The sequence below is a fragment of the Trichechus manatus genome, unplaced genomic scaffold (assembly GCF_000243295.1).
Source record: "Trichechus manatus latirostris isolate Lorelei unplaced genomic scaffold, TriManLat1.0 scaffold00146, whole genome shotgun sequence".
Taxonomy (NCBI): Eukaryota; Metazoa; Chordata; class Mammalia; order Sirenia; family Trichechidae; genus Trichechus; species Trichechus manatus.
In genome coordinates, this window is record NW_004444082.1 from 2,953,715 (window position 1) to 2,968,433 (window position 14,719).

The 14,719-nt window shown below is 38.5% G+C and overlaps 1 protein-coding gene across 5 annotated transcripts in view; it reads left to right on the forward strand.

Annotated features, from left to right (window-relative positions):
- The window catches only part of ANKRD12 (ankyrin repeat domain 12), a 196,752-nt gene that overhangs the window by 35,123 nt on the left and 146,910 nt on the right, over positions 1-14,719 (forward strand). Inside the window, exon 1 of one of the 5 annotated variants that reach the window (XM_004385789.3) lies at positions 12,146-12,173. The exons of the other annotated variants lie outside the window; for them this stretch is intronic. The gene's annotated coding sequence lies outside the window, so the exon portion shown is untranslated. Of the gene's footprint in view, positions 1-12,145; positions 12,174-14,719 lie in introns of those variants that run through there. 5 annotated transcript variants of the gene reach the window in all.

Sequence of the window (14,719 nt, forward strand, 5' to 3'; positions counted from 1 at the left end):
GTTTACTTATATGGGGCCTTTTCCCTTTCCATATAAATTTAATGATCAGTTTTTCTATGTCTTTAAAGAATGCTCTTGGTATTTGAATCAGGATGGCATTGAATTTGTAGATCGCTTTGGGTAGAATTGTCATTTTCACAATGTTGAGTCTGCCTATCCACAAGCATGGTATATTTTTCCATTTATGTAGGTTTCTTTCAGTTTCTTTTTTTTTTTAATTGTACTTTAGGTGAAGGTTTACAGAACAAATAGTTTCTCATTACACAGTGAGTACGCATATTGTTTTATGACATTGGTTAACAACACCACAACATGTCAACACTCTTCCTTCTCGACCTTGGAGGACCTTTTTTCTTTTTTGGTGAAGAGACACATAGCCAAAGATACACCATTTCAAAAATTTCTGCGTGTACAATTCAGTGACATCGATTACGTTCTTCCAGTTATGCTGCTATTCTCACTGTCCTTTTCCAAATTATCCCATCATCATTATCTTCAACTCACTGCCCCCAAGGCTTCTCATCAAACCTTTTGAGTTGCTGTTGTTCAGTTTTTCTTTTGGTTTCTTGCTGTAGTGTTTTGTACTTTTCTTGTATAGATCTTTTACATCCCAGAGATTAACAGCTACAGTGAGCTACGGCTGCTAACCAAAAAGTTGGCAGTTCGAATCCACCAGTTACTCCTTGGAAAACCTATGGGACAATTCTGCTCAGTCCTATAGGGTCATTATGAGTCAGAATCGACTCAACAACAATGAATTATTGTTATTGGCTAGATTTATTCCTAAGTATTTTATTTTCGGGGGGGTATTATAAACAGCATTGTTTTTCTTCTTGTAGTTCTGTTTATTGGTGTGTAGGAATCCAACTGATTTTTGTATATTTATTTTGTATCTTGTTACTGTACTGAATCTTTCTATTAGTTCCAGTAATTTTCTCGTGAAGTCTTTTGGGTTTTCCATATATAGTATCATAAAAGAAAACCCGTTGCCTTTGAGTCGATTTCAACTCACAGTGACCCTATAGCACAGGGAAGAACTGCTGCATAGAGTTTCCAAGAAGCGGCTGGTGGATTCAAACTGCTGACCTTTTGATTTACAGCCAAACGCTTAACCACTGTGCCACCGGGGGCCCTATGTATTATCATATCATCCTCAAATAGGGACAGTCTTACTTCTTCCTTGCCAGTTTGGATCCTCTTTGTTTCTTTTTCTTGCTTTATTGCTGTAGATAGGATTTCCAGCACAATGTTAAATGGGAGTGGTGATAAAGGGCAACCTTGTCTTGTTCCTGTTCTCAAGGGAAATGTTTTCACACTTTTTCCATTAGTAATGATGTTGACTGTTGGTTTTGTGTAGATATCCTTTATTATGTTGAAGAATTTCTCTTCTATACCCATTTTATTGAGATTTTTTAATCAGGAATGAGTGTTGGATTTTGTCAAATGCCTTTTTTGCATCAATTGAGATGATCATGTGATTTATTTATGTGGTGGATAATGCTGACTAATTTTCTAACGTTGAACTATCCTTGCATAACTGGTATGAATCCTACTTGGTCATGGTGTATTATTTTGTTGATATGATGTTGAATTCTGTTGGCTAGAATTTTGTTGAGAATTATTTGCATCTATATTCATGAGAGATACTGGTTTGTAATTTTCTCTTTTTTTGGTGTCGGTCTGGTTTTTTGGTCTCTACCTCTTTTTTATATCAGGGTTATGCTGACTTCATAGAATGAATTCGGAAGTATCCCTTCCATTTTTGTGTTCTTAGATGTTTTGAGTAGTACTGGTGTAAGCTCTTCTCTGAATGTTTGGTAGAATTCTCCAGTGAAGCCATCTGGGCCAGGACTTTTTTTTTGTTGGGAGGTTTTTTTGTTTTTTAATTCTTTTCAATCTCTTGTTATACGTCTTCAGATTTTCAATTGTAGTTTGTGTTAGTTTGAGTAGGTAGTGTGTTTCTAGAAATTTGTCCATTTCATCTAGGTTTTATATTTGTTGGAGTATGGTTTTTCATAGTACTCTGTTATGATCCTTTTTATTTCAGTTAGATCTGTTGTAATGTCTCCCATTTCATTTCTTATTTTGGTTATTTGCATCCTCTCTGCTTTTCTTTTGTCAGTTTGGCCAGTGGTCTGTTGATTTTGTTGATCCTTTGAAAGAGCCAACTTTTGGTGTTGTTGATTCTTTCTATTGTTTGTTCTCTATTTATTATTTCCTTTCTTCTGGTGGCTGTGGGCTTTTTTTGCTGTTCTCTTTCTATTTGTTTGAGTGGTGTAGTTAATGTTTAGATTTTGCCCCTTCTTTTTTGATGTGTGCATCTATTGCTATAAATTGTCCTCTGAGGACTGCCTTTGCTGTCTCCGAAAGGTTGTGGTATGATGTGGTTTCATTCTTGTTTGATTCTAGGAATTTTTTGATTCCATCTCTGATTTCTTCTATTACCCAGTGGTTTGTAAGCCGGGTGTTATTCAGTTTCCATGTATTTGATTTTTTTCCTTGCTCTTCCTGTTGTTAATTTCTACTTTGATGGTGTTGTGATCAGAGAAGATTCTTGATATTATCTCAGTGTTCTGGATTTTGTTGAGGGTTGCTTTTTGGCCTAAGATGTGAGCTATTCTGGAAGACATTCTGTGTGCATTGGAAAAGAATGTGTATTTGGCTTCGTTTGGGTTGAGTGTTCTATATATGTCTATGAAGTCAAGTTGGTTGGTTGTGGCTTTGAGATCTTCTGTATCTTTGTTGAGTTTCTTTTGAGAATTCTGTCCTTTACAGAGAGTAGTGTGTTGAAATATCCTACTGTTATTGTGGAGCTCTCAGTTTCTCTTTTCAGTGTTGTTAGTTTGTTTTATGTATTTTGGAGCACTGTCATTGGGTGTATAGATATTTATTATGGTTATACCTTCATGGTGGTTTATCTCTTTAATCATTATAACGTCCTTTATTTTTTATGGTGGATTTTGTTTGAAAATCTATTTTATCTGAGATTAGTATTGCCACTCTTGCTTTTCTTTGGTTACTGTTTGCTTGATGTATTTCTTTCCATCTTTTGATTTTTAATATATTTATGTCTCTGTTTCTAAGGTGCATCTCTTGTGGACAAGATATTGTTTGTTTATTATTCATTCTGTCGTTCTGTCTCTTTATGGGTGCGTTTAAGCCATGTATATGTTTAGTGTGATTATTGATAGGTGTGAGTTTGTTGCTGTCATTTTTTAGTGTTTTTTGTTTTTTTTGTGGTGCTGATGTTTTGTTTGTTTCTCTTACTCTCCTGTGCTTAGTTCCTTTTGTTTCTGGATTTTGTTTCTTTCATTTTTGTAGATTTTGTGTTTATGCAAGACTTTGTTTTTCTTCATTTTGGTGAGTAGGTTTGTTAACTTTTTTTGTGATTATCTTGAAATTGACCCTTATCTTCCCGAGTTTGAACTTGTCTTTGATTGCTTGATATTGCCTTGACTTTCTCTCCATTTGAAAATTCTATACCTACACTGTTTATTCCCTCTCTTATTTTTCTGACGTTCTTGCCATTTACAGATTGACCTCTCTGGTTCCCTGTTATAAATTTTTTAGTTTTGCTTTGTCCTTGAGAGTTCATTACTTAGGTAGGTATCTGGCTGATGTGGTCTTGCATCCTAGATTCAAGCTGTAGTCTAATGTTGTTGGTTCTCTAACTGAAGGGCTCTTTTTAATATTTTTTGTAAGTCTGGTTTCATTTTTACATAGTCCGTTAATTTTTGTTTATCTGTAAATGTCTTAATTTCACCATCATATTTGAGCGAGAGTTCTGCAGGATGTTTATTTTTGGTTTTGTATATGTCATCCCATTGCCTTTCCTACGTGGTTTCTGCTGAGTACTTAGAGCATAGTCTTAACTGTTTTCTGTTGTATGTGACTTTTCGTATTTCTCGGGCTGCTCTCAGGATTCTTTCTTTTCTTTGGTTTTAGTGGGTGTGATTATTATATTTCTTTTTTTTCTTTTGGGGCCTAGCCTATATGGGGTTCGTTGAGCTTCTTGGATGGTCAGCTTTACATGTTTCATGGTATTAGGGAAGTTTTCTGTCAGTAAATCTTCAGTGATCCTTTGTTTTCTCCCCCTTTTCTGGAACTCTGATCACACTCAGATTTTTGCTTTTGATTATATTCCACATCGTTCTCAGGGTTTCTTCATTTTTCTTTATTCTTTTCTCTGATTTTCCCTCAAACAAAGTGGTATCCAAGGGTTTGTCTTCAATTTTGCTGCTCTTCCATTGTTTCAAATTTGCTTCTAAAGCCTTCTATGGCACTGTCCATTTCTGAAATCGTGTTGTTTATCTTTTGTATCTCTGATTGCTGTTTTATATGATTTCTAGTTGTTTATTTTAACATTTTGTTTCTGTATTATTTCCTTGAATTTTTCCATTGTTTTGTTAGTTTTTTCTTTAATTTTATCCTTATTTTCCATGATTTTGTCTATTTTTTCCGTATTTTTGTCTGTGTTTTACTTCGTATTTTGGAGATCCTTGAATATTAAACTTCTGAATTCCCTTTCAGGTAGTTCCAGTATGTTTTCTTCTACCAGAAGATCATGTGGTGTTTTATTTTGGACGTTTTCTGGAGCTGTCCTATTCTGTTTTTTTGAATATGTTTTGATATTATCTGCTGTTTTTGGGACATTCAGGGATTATTTTCTTCATTTATTGACTGTGGATTTGTTTGTTATGTCCTGCTGTTTTGTTTTATTTGGTTATGTCTGTGCACATGGGGTGGGCATTCTTTGTTGTTTGCTCATCTGTGGGCATGATACTTCTCACCACCTTGTCCAGGTGAGCAGGGCCGGTTGCTCAGCTGTAGTGCAGCAGGGCAGGTCCAGTGGAAGGGGAGGGACAGGAGTGATTCCTTAGTGACGTGCACTGGGGCCGCAGGGTGGGGCCGGGGGACAGTACAGCATGGGATCCGGTGGTCTGCACCTGTGCTGCTTGGGAATGCGGTGCTTAGCACACAGTACAGTTAGGCAGGAGCTAAGGGAGAGGATGTGATGTGTGGAGCTAAGTGGGTTTGGGTAAGGAGAGAGGAGAGACAGAAACAGAAGCCAAAAACAAACAAGCTAAATACCCCGAGGGAGCCCACTGGCAGGGCGATGCAGGGCAGGAAAGCAGTTTGTCAGTGGCTCCCTAGCCAAGCGGTGTGGCACAGCCCATCAAAAAGTGGTGGAGATGGCACATGCGGCCAGGTGGTCAGGAAAAAGGAAAGAAAGGAAGGTAAAGAGAGACAAGAAACTGAGAAAGAAAAAAAAAAAAATGACTTGAGAGCTAACTGGCATGGTGGCACGAAGCAGGGAAGCCATGAGCCGTTGTTCCCCCAGCCAAGCAGTGTGACACAGCCTGGAGAAAGCACAAGAGGCCAGGTGGTCAGGAGAAGGGAAAGGAAGAAAGTTAGAGAGAGACAAGAAATCCAGAGGGGAGAAAAAATGGCCTGAGGGAGCTTGCTGATGTGGTGGCCTGGACTGGGGAAGCTGTGTGCTAAAGGCTGGAGCAAAGCCCGTCACAAAGTGGCAGCGGTGGCACACATAGCCGGGTGGTCAGGGAAAAGGAAAGAAAGGAGGGTAGAGACAGACAGGAAACTGAGAAATAAATAAATGTCCTGAGGGTGCCCACCAGTGTGGTGGCTTGGACTGGGGTAGCCAAGTGTCGGCAGTTCCCCAGCCTAGTACTGTAGCACTGCCCATCAGAAAGTGGGGAGACAGCACCTGGGGAAAGGAAAAGAAGGAAGGTAGAGAGAGTCAAGAAATTGAGAAGAAATAGAAAAGAAAAAATAAATACCCCAAAGGAGCCCACTGACATGGCAGCAGGGATGCAGGAAGTGGCTGCCCAGCTGAGTGGAGCAGCTCAGCCTGTTAAAAAGCAGCGCAGATGGCACACAGGGCCTGCTAGACGGGAGAAAGGAAAGGAAGGAGGTGAGAGAGAAAGATGAAACAAAAAGAAGCCAAAAAACCAACAACAAATGGCACTGAAGGAACTAGCCAGTCGGGCGGGGCAAATCCAAGTAGCAAGGAGTCAGCGTCTGAAGTAGAGGAGAAAATAGGCTTCATAGAAGCCATTGCTAAAGGTTGTAATTTAGAGGCGTGACAGGCAACCAGTAACTGTTACATAGGACTACCCAGAAAAAAAAGGAAATAGATCAATCAAGTAGAAGAAAACTATTGTGTTAGTCTGGTTTCCATAGAGAAGCAAAACCAGTGAAGTATGTATATATAGAGAGAAAGGGGGGATAGAGAGAGAGAGGTCAAGGTTGATTGACTCGTTTATATCAAGGAAATGGCTTACACGGTTGTGTTGTTGTTAGGTGCCGTCCAGTCACTTCCAACTAATAGTGACCCTATGCATAACAGAACGAAATACTGCCTGGAACTGTGCCATCCTCACAGTTGTTGCAGCCGCTTAAGCCCATTGTGGCAGCCACTGTGTCAGTCCGTCTCGTTAAGGGTCTTCCTCTTTTTCCCTGACCCTCTACTTTACCAAGCATGATGTCCTTCTCCAGGGACTGATCCCTCCTGATAACATGTCCAAAGTATGTGAGACGCAGTTTTACCATAAATAAACTTCTAAGGAGCATTCTGGTTGTACTTCTTCCACGACAGATTTGTTCTTTGTTTTGGCAGTCCATGGTATATTCAGTATTCTTTGCCAACCCTACAATTCAAAGACATGAGTTTTTCTTCTGTCTTTCTTGTTCATTGGCCAGCTTTGCATTTATATGAGCAATTGAAAACATCATAGCTTGGTCAGGTGCATCTTAGTCCTCAAGGTGCCATCTTTGCTTTTCAACACTTGAAAGTGGTCTTTTGCAGCCAATTTGCCCAATGTAGTGCATCCTTTGATTTCTGGACTGCTGCTTCCGTGGGTGTTGATTGTGGATCCAAGTAAAATGAAATCCTTGACAACTTCAATCTTTTCTCCATTTATCATGATGTTGCTTATTGGTCCAGTTGTGAGGATTTTTGTTTTCTTTATGTTGAGGTGTAATCCATACTGAAAGCTGTGGTCTTTGATCTTCATCAGTAAGGGCTTCAAGTCCTCTTCACTTTCAGCAAGCAAGATTATGTCATCTACAGGTTGTTAATGAGTCTTCCTCCAATCTTGATGCCCCATTCTACTTCATATAGTCCAGCTTCTTGGATTGTTTGCTTAGCATACAGATTGAATAGATATGGTGAAAGGATACAACCTTGATACACACCTTTCCTGACTTTAAACCGTGCAGTATCCTCTTGTTCTGTTCATACGAGTGCCTCTTGATCCATGTACAGATTTCTCTCATGAGCGCAATTAAGTGTTCTGGAATTCCCATTCTCCACAGTGTTTTCCGTAATTTGTAATGATCCACACAGTCAAATGCCTTAGCACAGTCAGTAAAACACAGGTAAACATCTTTCTGGTATTATATGCTTTCAACCAGGATCCATTTGACATCAGCCATGATATCCCTGATTCCATGTCCTGTTCTGAAATTGACTTTAATTTCTGATAGTTCCCTGTGGATATACTGCTGTAGCTGCTTTTGAATGATCTTCAGCAAAATTTTGCTTGCATGTGATACTAATGATACTGTTTGATAATTTCCACATTTGGTTGGATCACCTTTTTTGGGAATAGGCATAAAGATGGATCTCTTCCATTGGTTGGCCAGGTAGCTGTCTTCCAAATTTCTTGGCATAAACGAATGAGCACTTCCTGCACTGCATCTGTTTGTTGAACCACCTCACTTGGTATTCTGTCAATTCCTGGAGCCTTCTTTTTCACCAGTGCCTTCAGGGCAGCTTGGAGTTCTTCCTTCAGTACTGTCCGTTCCTGATCATACGTTACCTCCTGAAATGGTTGAACGTTGTCTAATTCTTTTTGGTATAGTGACTCTTTATATTCCTTCCATCTTCTTTTGATGCTTCCTGCATCGTTTAGCATTTTTCCCATAGAATCCTTCAGTATTGCAACTTGAGGCTTGAATTTTTTCTTTAGTTCTTTCAGCTTGAGAAATGCCGAGCATGTCCTTTCCTTTTGGTTTTCTATCTCCAGATCTTTGCACATGTCATCATCATCATATTCTTTGTTTTCTTGAGCTGCCTTTTGAAATCTGTTCAGCTCTTTTACTTCATCATTTTTTCCTTTTGCTTTAGCTACTCAACGGTCAAGAGCAAGTTTCAGAGTCTCTTCTGACATCCATTTAGGTCTTGTCTTTGTTTCCTGTCTTTTTAATGATCTCTTGCTTTCTTCATGTATGATGTCTTTGATGTCATTCCACAACTCGTCTGGTCTTCGATCATTAGTGTTCAACGGGTCAAATCTATTCTTGAGATGGTCTCTAAATTCAGGTGGGATACACAGTTGTAGAGGCTGGAAAGTCCCAAGTTCGTGGGTCAGGCATCAGGTTGGAGGCTGCAGAGGCTGATGAACCTGAGATCAGCAGGTAAGATGGCAGGCTGTTGGCCTAAGTCCCAAGAACCGGAGTTCAGATAATGACAGGCAAAATGCAGGATCCAGAGCAGAACAATAGCCAGTGAGCTTTGCCAGAAAGTCCATATGTATTGGATGGCGGCCATACTCCCAGGGAAACTCCCTTTCAACCGATTGGCTGCTCACAGCAGGTCTCATCTTGGAGGCGATTACATTGTATCAGATCTCACCCTGGAGGTGATAACATCATTACATAACTGCCAAACTACATCATAACTGCCAAACCACTGAGAATCATGGCTCAGTAATGTTGACACACAGCCTTAACCAACACAGCTGTGGAGACTTCATGTTATAACTAACAATCTGTTTGTTATTGTTGTTAGTTGCCATTGAGTCAGTTCTGACTCATGGCGACCCATTGTGTGCGGAGTAAAACTGTTCCATAGGGTTTTCAAGGCTGTGATCTTTCAGAAGCAGATTGCCAGGCTCTCTTCTGAGGTTTCTCTGAGTGGATTTAAACTGCAAAGCTTTTGGCTAGTCAGTGAGCACTTAACTGTACCATCCAGGGAATCTTGTTAGTAGAAGGAAAAATTAAATATAGTACTAGTGTTTGAGTGCTCTTGAGGATCAATCTTCTTATAAGCCAAAGTACTCTACCAAAGAGTTATCATCCTGGTAAAAAAGAAAATGAACATAATTAAAAAAAAAAGAAAAGTTTTTAAATGGCACTATCAAGACACCTAATACTATTTTAAATAAAGATGAACCCTCCCCCCACACACACATGAATTTTTTTGTGTGTGCATATATATATATGTGTGTGTGTGTGTGTGTTAATATGGTAAAGGCCACTATTTTAAATTATCCTAAGTAAATCTTTTTCTGATAATACCTTTTATAATATCATTAAACATATTCTCTAATTTATGTCTGCCTTGAGCATTATGCTTCTTTAAGAACTGTGTATATGAGATCAAATTGACAACAGCAAATTGAAAGATTAGATAGGAAACTTAGGGAGCAGTGAGTTTATATTAATGAGGGAGGAACAACTCACAAAAGTAGAGTGAGAATGGTTGCACAACTTAAAAGAATGTAATCATTGTCACTGAATTGTACGTGTAGAAACTGCTGAATTTGTGTATGCTTTGCTGTATATACTAACAACAACAAAAAAGAAAATACAAGTATTCTCTAATTTGTTTTTCAAACTTCTCTAGTGGTAAGAACCATTGAAGTGCTTATTAAGAATACAAATTCCAGTAGCTATATGTATATACAACGTGTGTGTGTGCATGTGTATATGTTCATACATACTATAAAGCACATAGGGAGAACAGTTACAGATACTTCTTAGATATAACCAAACATCTCGTGGGATTTTTCTAGGTTTGAAGCCTTAGGACCATAGTCTCGTGGGACAACTTGGTCAGTTGGCATCATATAGATCACAAAGTTTAGGTTCTATATCCTAGTTTGGTGAGTAGCATCTGGGGTCTTAAAAGCTTGTGAGCAGCCATCTAAGATGCAACTATTGATCTTATCTCGTCCAGAGCAATAGAGAAAAGAAACGAAAGACTCAGAAGAAACTAGGACTAACATGGCTTCATCTGTCCTGAGACCAGAAGAACTAGAAGGTGCCTGGCTACCACTAATGACCAATCTGATCAGGACCACAACAGATGGATCCTGATAGAAGGGGATAAAACTGGAACAGAACTCAAATTCTTAAAAAGTCCAGACTTTCTGGCCCAGTTGAGACTAGAGAATTCTGAGGCTATCTCCCTGACATACTCCGTAAACCTTGAACTGAAACTATCCCCGGAAGGCCCCTTTTAGCTAAATGACAGATTGGCTCATAAAACAGAGTTTTACCAGTGAGTACTGCACACCTTTAACAGATCATCTACACAAGACCAAATGGTCAACAGTTACACTAAAGCAAAGATGAAAGGGGAAGGGGACAGGGAAACCAGATCACTGGAACTGAAACATCCAAAGATAATTAATGAAAATTTTAAAACATTGTGGAAAATGTAACCAATGTCTTTGAACAATTTGCCTAGTAATAATTGAATGGGAACATAATTTGCTGTGTAAGTTTTCACCAAAAACACAATAAAATATTATTTAAAAAAAAAAAAAAAAAGAATAGAAATTTCTGGGCCCATTCCAAACCTACTTACTCAGAATCTCCAAGGAAGAGGCCTAGGAAATATTTTTTAACAAGCACTCCAGGGAATTTTTATCGTCAGGAAGTCTGGGAATGCTACCATAATTTATTTGCTTGACAGATTTGGGTTGATGTGGATTAGATTTTAAGTACTAGTCAAATAATAATAATGAATTAATTAGTATGAAGTAGTAATTCTGTGGCCAGTTTGGGGAGCTGTGAATATTCTGAGTGTTCTGGAGAGCAGTGTACATGAAGGAAGAAGAAGGAAATGGGAGATGAGACTGGATAATAGAGAATGGTTTTTAAGATAATGATGTGAGCCAACTAGAAAATTCACTCATCTGTGACTCCCCACTATGATAGAAAATGTTTGGTATAATTTGGACTGAGTTAAGAACCACCTTTGTTCTTAAGGTGCTTGCTTATAAACCACCAGTTGCCGTTGAGCCAATTCCGACTCGTGGCAACCCAGTGTGTGTCAGAGTAGAGCTGTGCTCCATAGGGTTTTCAGTTACTGATTTTTCAGAAGTATGTCGCCAGGACTTTCTTCTGTGGTGCCTCTGGGTAGACTTGAACCTACAACCTTTGGTTAGCAGCTGAGTGCGTTAACTGTTTCTGCCACCCAGGGATTCCCAGGGTGCTTAAACTAAAGAAATAAAAACTGTATACAATTTCTTCTACCGGTACTGTTTATACTAGAGTTTTTGATGTTCCTGTTAGAGTTTTTGATGTTCCTGTACCTCTGAATGGAGCCCTGGTGGTACAGTGGTTAAGAGCTCAGGCTGCTAACCAAAAGGTCAGCAGTTCGAATCTATCAGCCGCTCCTTGGAAACTCCGTCAGGCAGTTCTACTGTGTCCTATAAGTTTGCTACGAATTGGAATCGACTTGAAGGCAATGGGTTTTTTTTTTTTTTTTTTGTACCTCTGAATAGCAATAAGAATGTTCGTATCTTCATTCTAAACAAAAATTTTTTTAGAGATAACAGTAATATTAGAAAATATCTTTAGTATCCCTTGAATTAACACAAATTGCAATGCAAAAAAATTGTAACAAAAAAGAAAATACTGGGTTATTTTGTTTTAGAAGAAGGTACATTTTACCGCTGAATTAAGTATAGTGGGAAAGCTTTGGAATCTGATAGCATACTTTTAGATAGATAGCTGCTGTCAAGTCAGCGCTGACTCATGTTGACCTTATATACAACAAAATGAAATGTTGCCAGGTCTTGCGTCATCCTCCCTTGAATACTAGCATGTTCGAGTCCATCATTGTGCTATCGTGCCAGTCCATCTCATCAAGGGCCTCCTTGCTGGCCCTCTGTTTCACCGAACATGATGTCGTCCTCTAACAATTGATGCCTTTTGATGACATGCTTAAAGCAAGCAAGTCAGACAGTGTTCTGCTGAGATCCCATAAGGTTATCATTGGCTAACTTTTGCATGTAGATTGCCAGGCCTTTCCTCCTAGTCTGTCTTAGTCTGGAAGCTCTCCTGAAACCTGTCTATCATAGGTGGTCCTGCTGGTATTTGAAGTACTGGTGCCATGGCTTCCAGCATCACAGCAACATGTAAGTCACCACAGTATGACAGACTGACAGATGGGCGGTGGAGCAGAGTTTTACAGGCTTTCAAAGCTGGAAATGAGTTACTGTTCAATGAATACTCTTTGGTCTTTAGGGAGCAAGAGTGTATTTATGTTTCATAGGTGTAAACATTTTTGAAAAATCAGAATCAAACCTTTAAACTGTAGCTATTGGGTAGCAAAGTCTATAGTACTGATGCCAATATCCACCAAGACTGTTGCAAAGAATGGTAGAATATGAATAATTCTTCTCAGTCACAGAAAGATACCACCAACTGTTTTCATATATAAAGTGTCTGTACTATGTTGCAGTCCTCCTCCCCCAACCCCAGCAATGTATAGAGTTCAGCTTTCTCTCCTTCCTTACCAACACTTAGTATTCTCAGTCTTTTTACTTTTAGCTGTTGTGGTGGGTGTATAGTGGCATCTCATTGTAGTTTTAATTTGCTTTATGACTAATAGGTTGAGCAGCTTTTCTTGTGCTTATTTGCCATTGATTATAATATTCTTTGGTGAGCTGTTAAAATCTTTTGTTCCATTTAAAATGGATTATCATATTATTCATTTTTAAGAGTTACTCATGTATCCAGGACATAAGTCCTTTATAAAGATATGATTTGCAAGTATTTTCTCCCAATGTGCCTTTTTCATTTTCTAAGCAGTGCCATTTGAAGAGCAAAAGATTTTTAATTATAAAGTCCTGTTCATTTTTTTCTCCCTTTTATAGTTTGTGCTTTTCATAGCCTATTTAAGAAGTCTTTGTCTAACCCAAGATCACTGAAATATTCTCTTAAATTTTCAGCTGTAAGTTTTAAAGTTTTAACTCATACACTTAGGACTATGTATGATGCATTTTGAGTAATTTTTTTGTGGAGTGAAGTAAGGGTCAAAGCTTTTTTTTTTTTTTTAACGTATGGATATACAATTGTTCCAGCATGATTTGTTGAATGTCTTTTCCTGAATAAATTGCATAGCAGCTTTTTCAAAAATCAAGTAGACGTGTGTGGGTTTCTTTCTGGACTTTCCATTCTGTTCCATTAATCTGTACGTTTATCTTTAGGCCAGTACACACTGTCTTGCTTACTGTATCTTTATAGTAAGTATTGTAGTCAGGTAATGTAAGTCCGTCAGTTAGTTTTTTTTTTCCTGAAATTATTTTGACTTTTCTAGGTACTTTCCATTTTCATATACAGTCTAGAAACAGTTCGTCAATTTCTACAAAAAAACGTGCTGGGATTTTGACTAGGAATACACTGAATCTATTAATCAATTTGAGGAGAATTGACATTTTAACAGTATTGAGGCTTTCTGATTCATGAACACAGTATACCTCCATTTATTTAGGTCTTAATTTCTTTCAGCGGTGTATTTGTCACTGTAGAGTCTTACACATATTTTATTTATGCCTAAGAATTTAATATTTCTGATGCTACTGTGAATTTTGTATTTTTAATTTCAGTTTCTACTAGTTTATTAATAATACATATTATAGATTGAATTGTGTCCCCCAGAAATACGTGTCCACTTGGCTAGACCGTGATTCTCGGTATTGTGTGGTTGTCTTCCATTTAGTAAGCTGAAGTAATTACGGTATGTGTTGTAAATCCTAATCTCTATGATGTTAATGAGGCAGTTATGTTAATGAGGCAGGACACAATCTATAGGATTAGGTTGTATTTTGAGTCAGTCTCTTTTGAGATATAGAAGACAGAAGGGAGCAAAGAGGACAGTCAGGGGTGGAGTGCGTCCTTTGGACCGGGGGTCCCTGTGTTGAGAAACTCCTAAACCCAGGGGAAGATTGATGACGAGAACCTACCCCAGAGCCAACAGAGAGAGAAAGCCTTCCCCAGAGCTGGCACCCTGAATTTGGACTTTTAGCCTCCTAGACTGAGAGAATAAATTTCTGTTTGTTAAAGCCATCTACTTCTGGTATTTCTGTTACAGCAGCATTGGATAACTAAGCCACTATATAACCAAAGGGAAAGAAAAGCCAAATCTGTCGCTGTCAAGTTGATTCTGATTCATGGTGACCCTGTGCGTTACAGAGTACAACTGCTCCATAGGGTTTTCTTGGCTGTAATCTTTATAGAAGCAGTTCGCCAGGCTTTTTCATCTGTGGAGCCACTAGGTGAATTTTTATTTTTAATATTTTTATTTATTTTATTGTGCTTTAGATGAAGATTTACAGAACAAACTAGCTTCTCATTAAAGAGTTAGTACATATATTGTTTTATGATATTGGTTAACAACCCCATGACATATCTGTACTCTTTCTTCCCGACTTTGGGTTCCCTATTACCAGCTTTCCTGTCCCCTCCTGACCTCTAAGTCCATGCCCCTGGACTGATGTGCCCCTTTAGTCTCGTTTTGTCCTGTGGGTCTGTCTAATCTTTGGCTAAAAGGTGAACCTCTGGAATGACTTCATTACTGAGCTAAAAGGATGTCCGGGGGTCATACTCGGAAAGTTTTTCCAGTCTCTTTCAGGCCAGTAAGTATGGTCTTTTTTTTTAAATTAATTAATTAATTTTTATT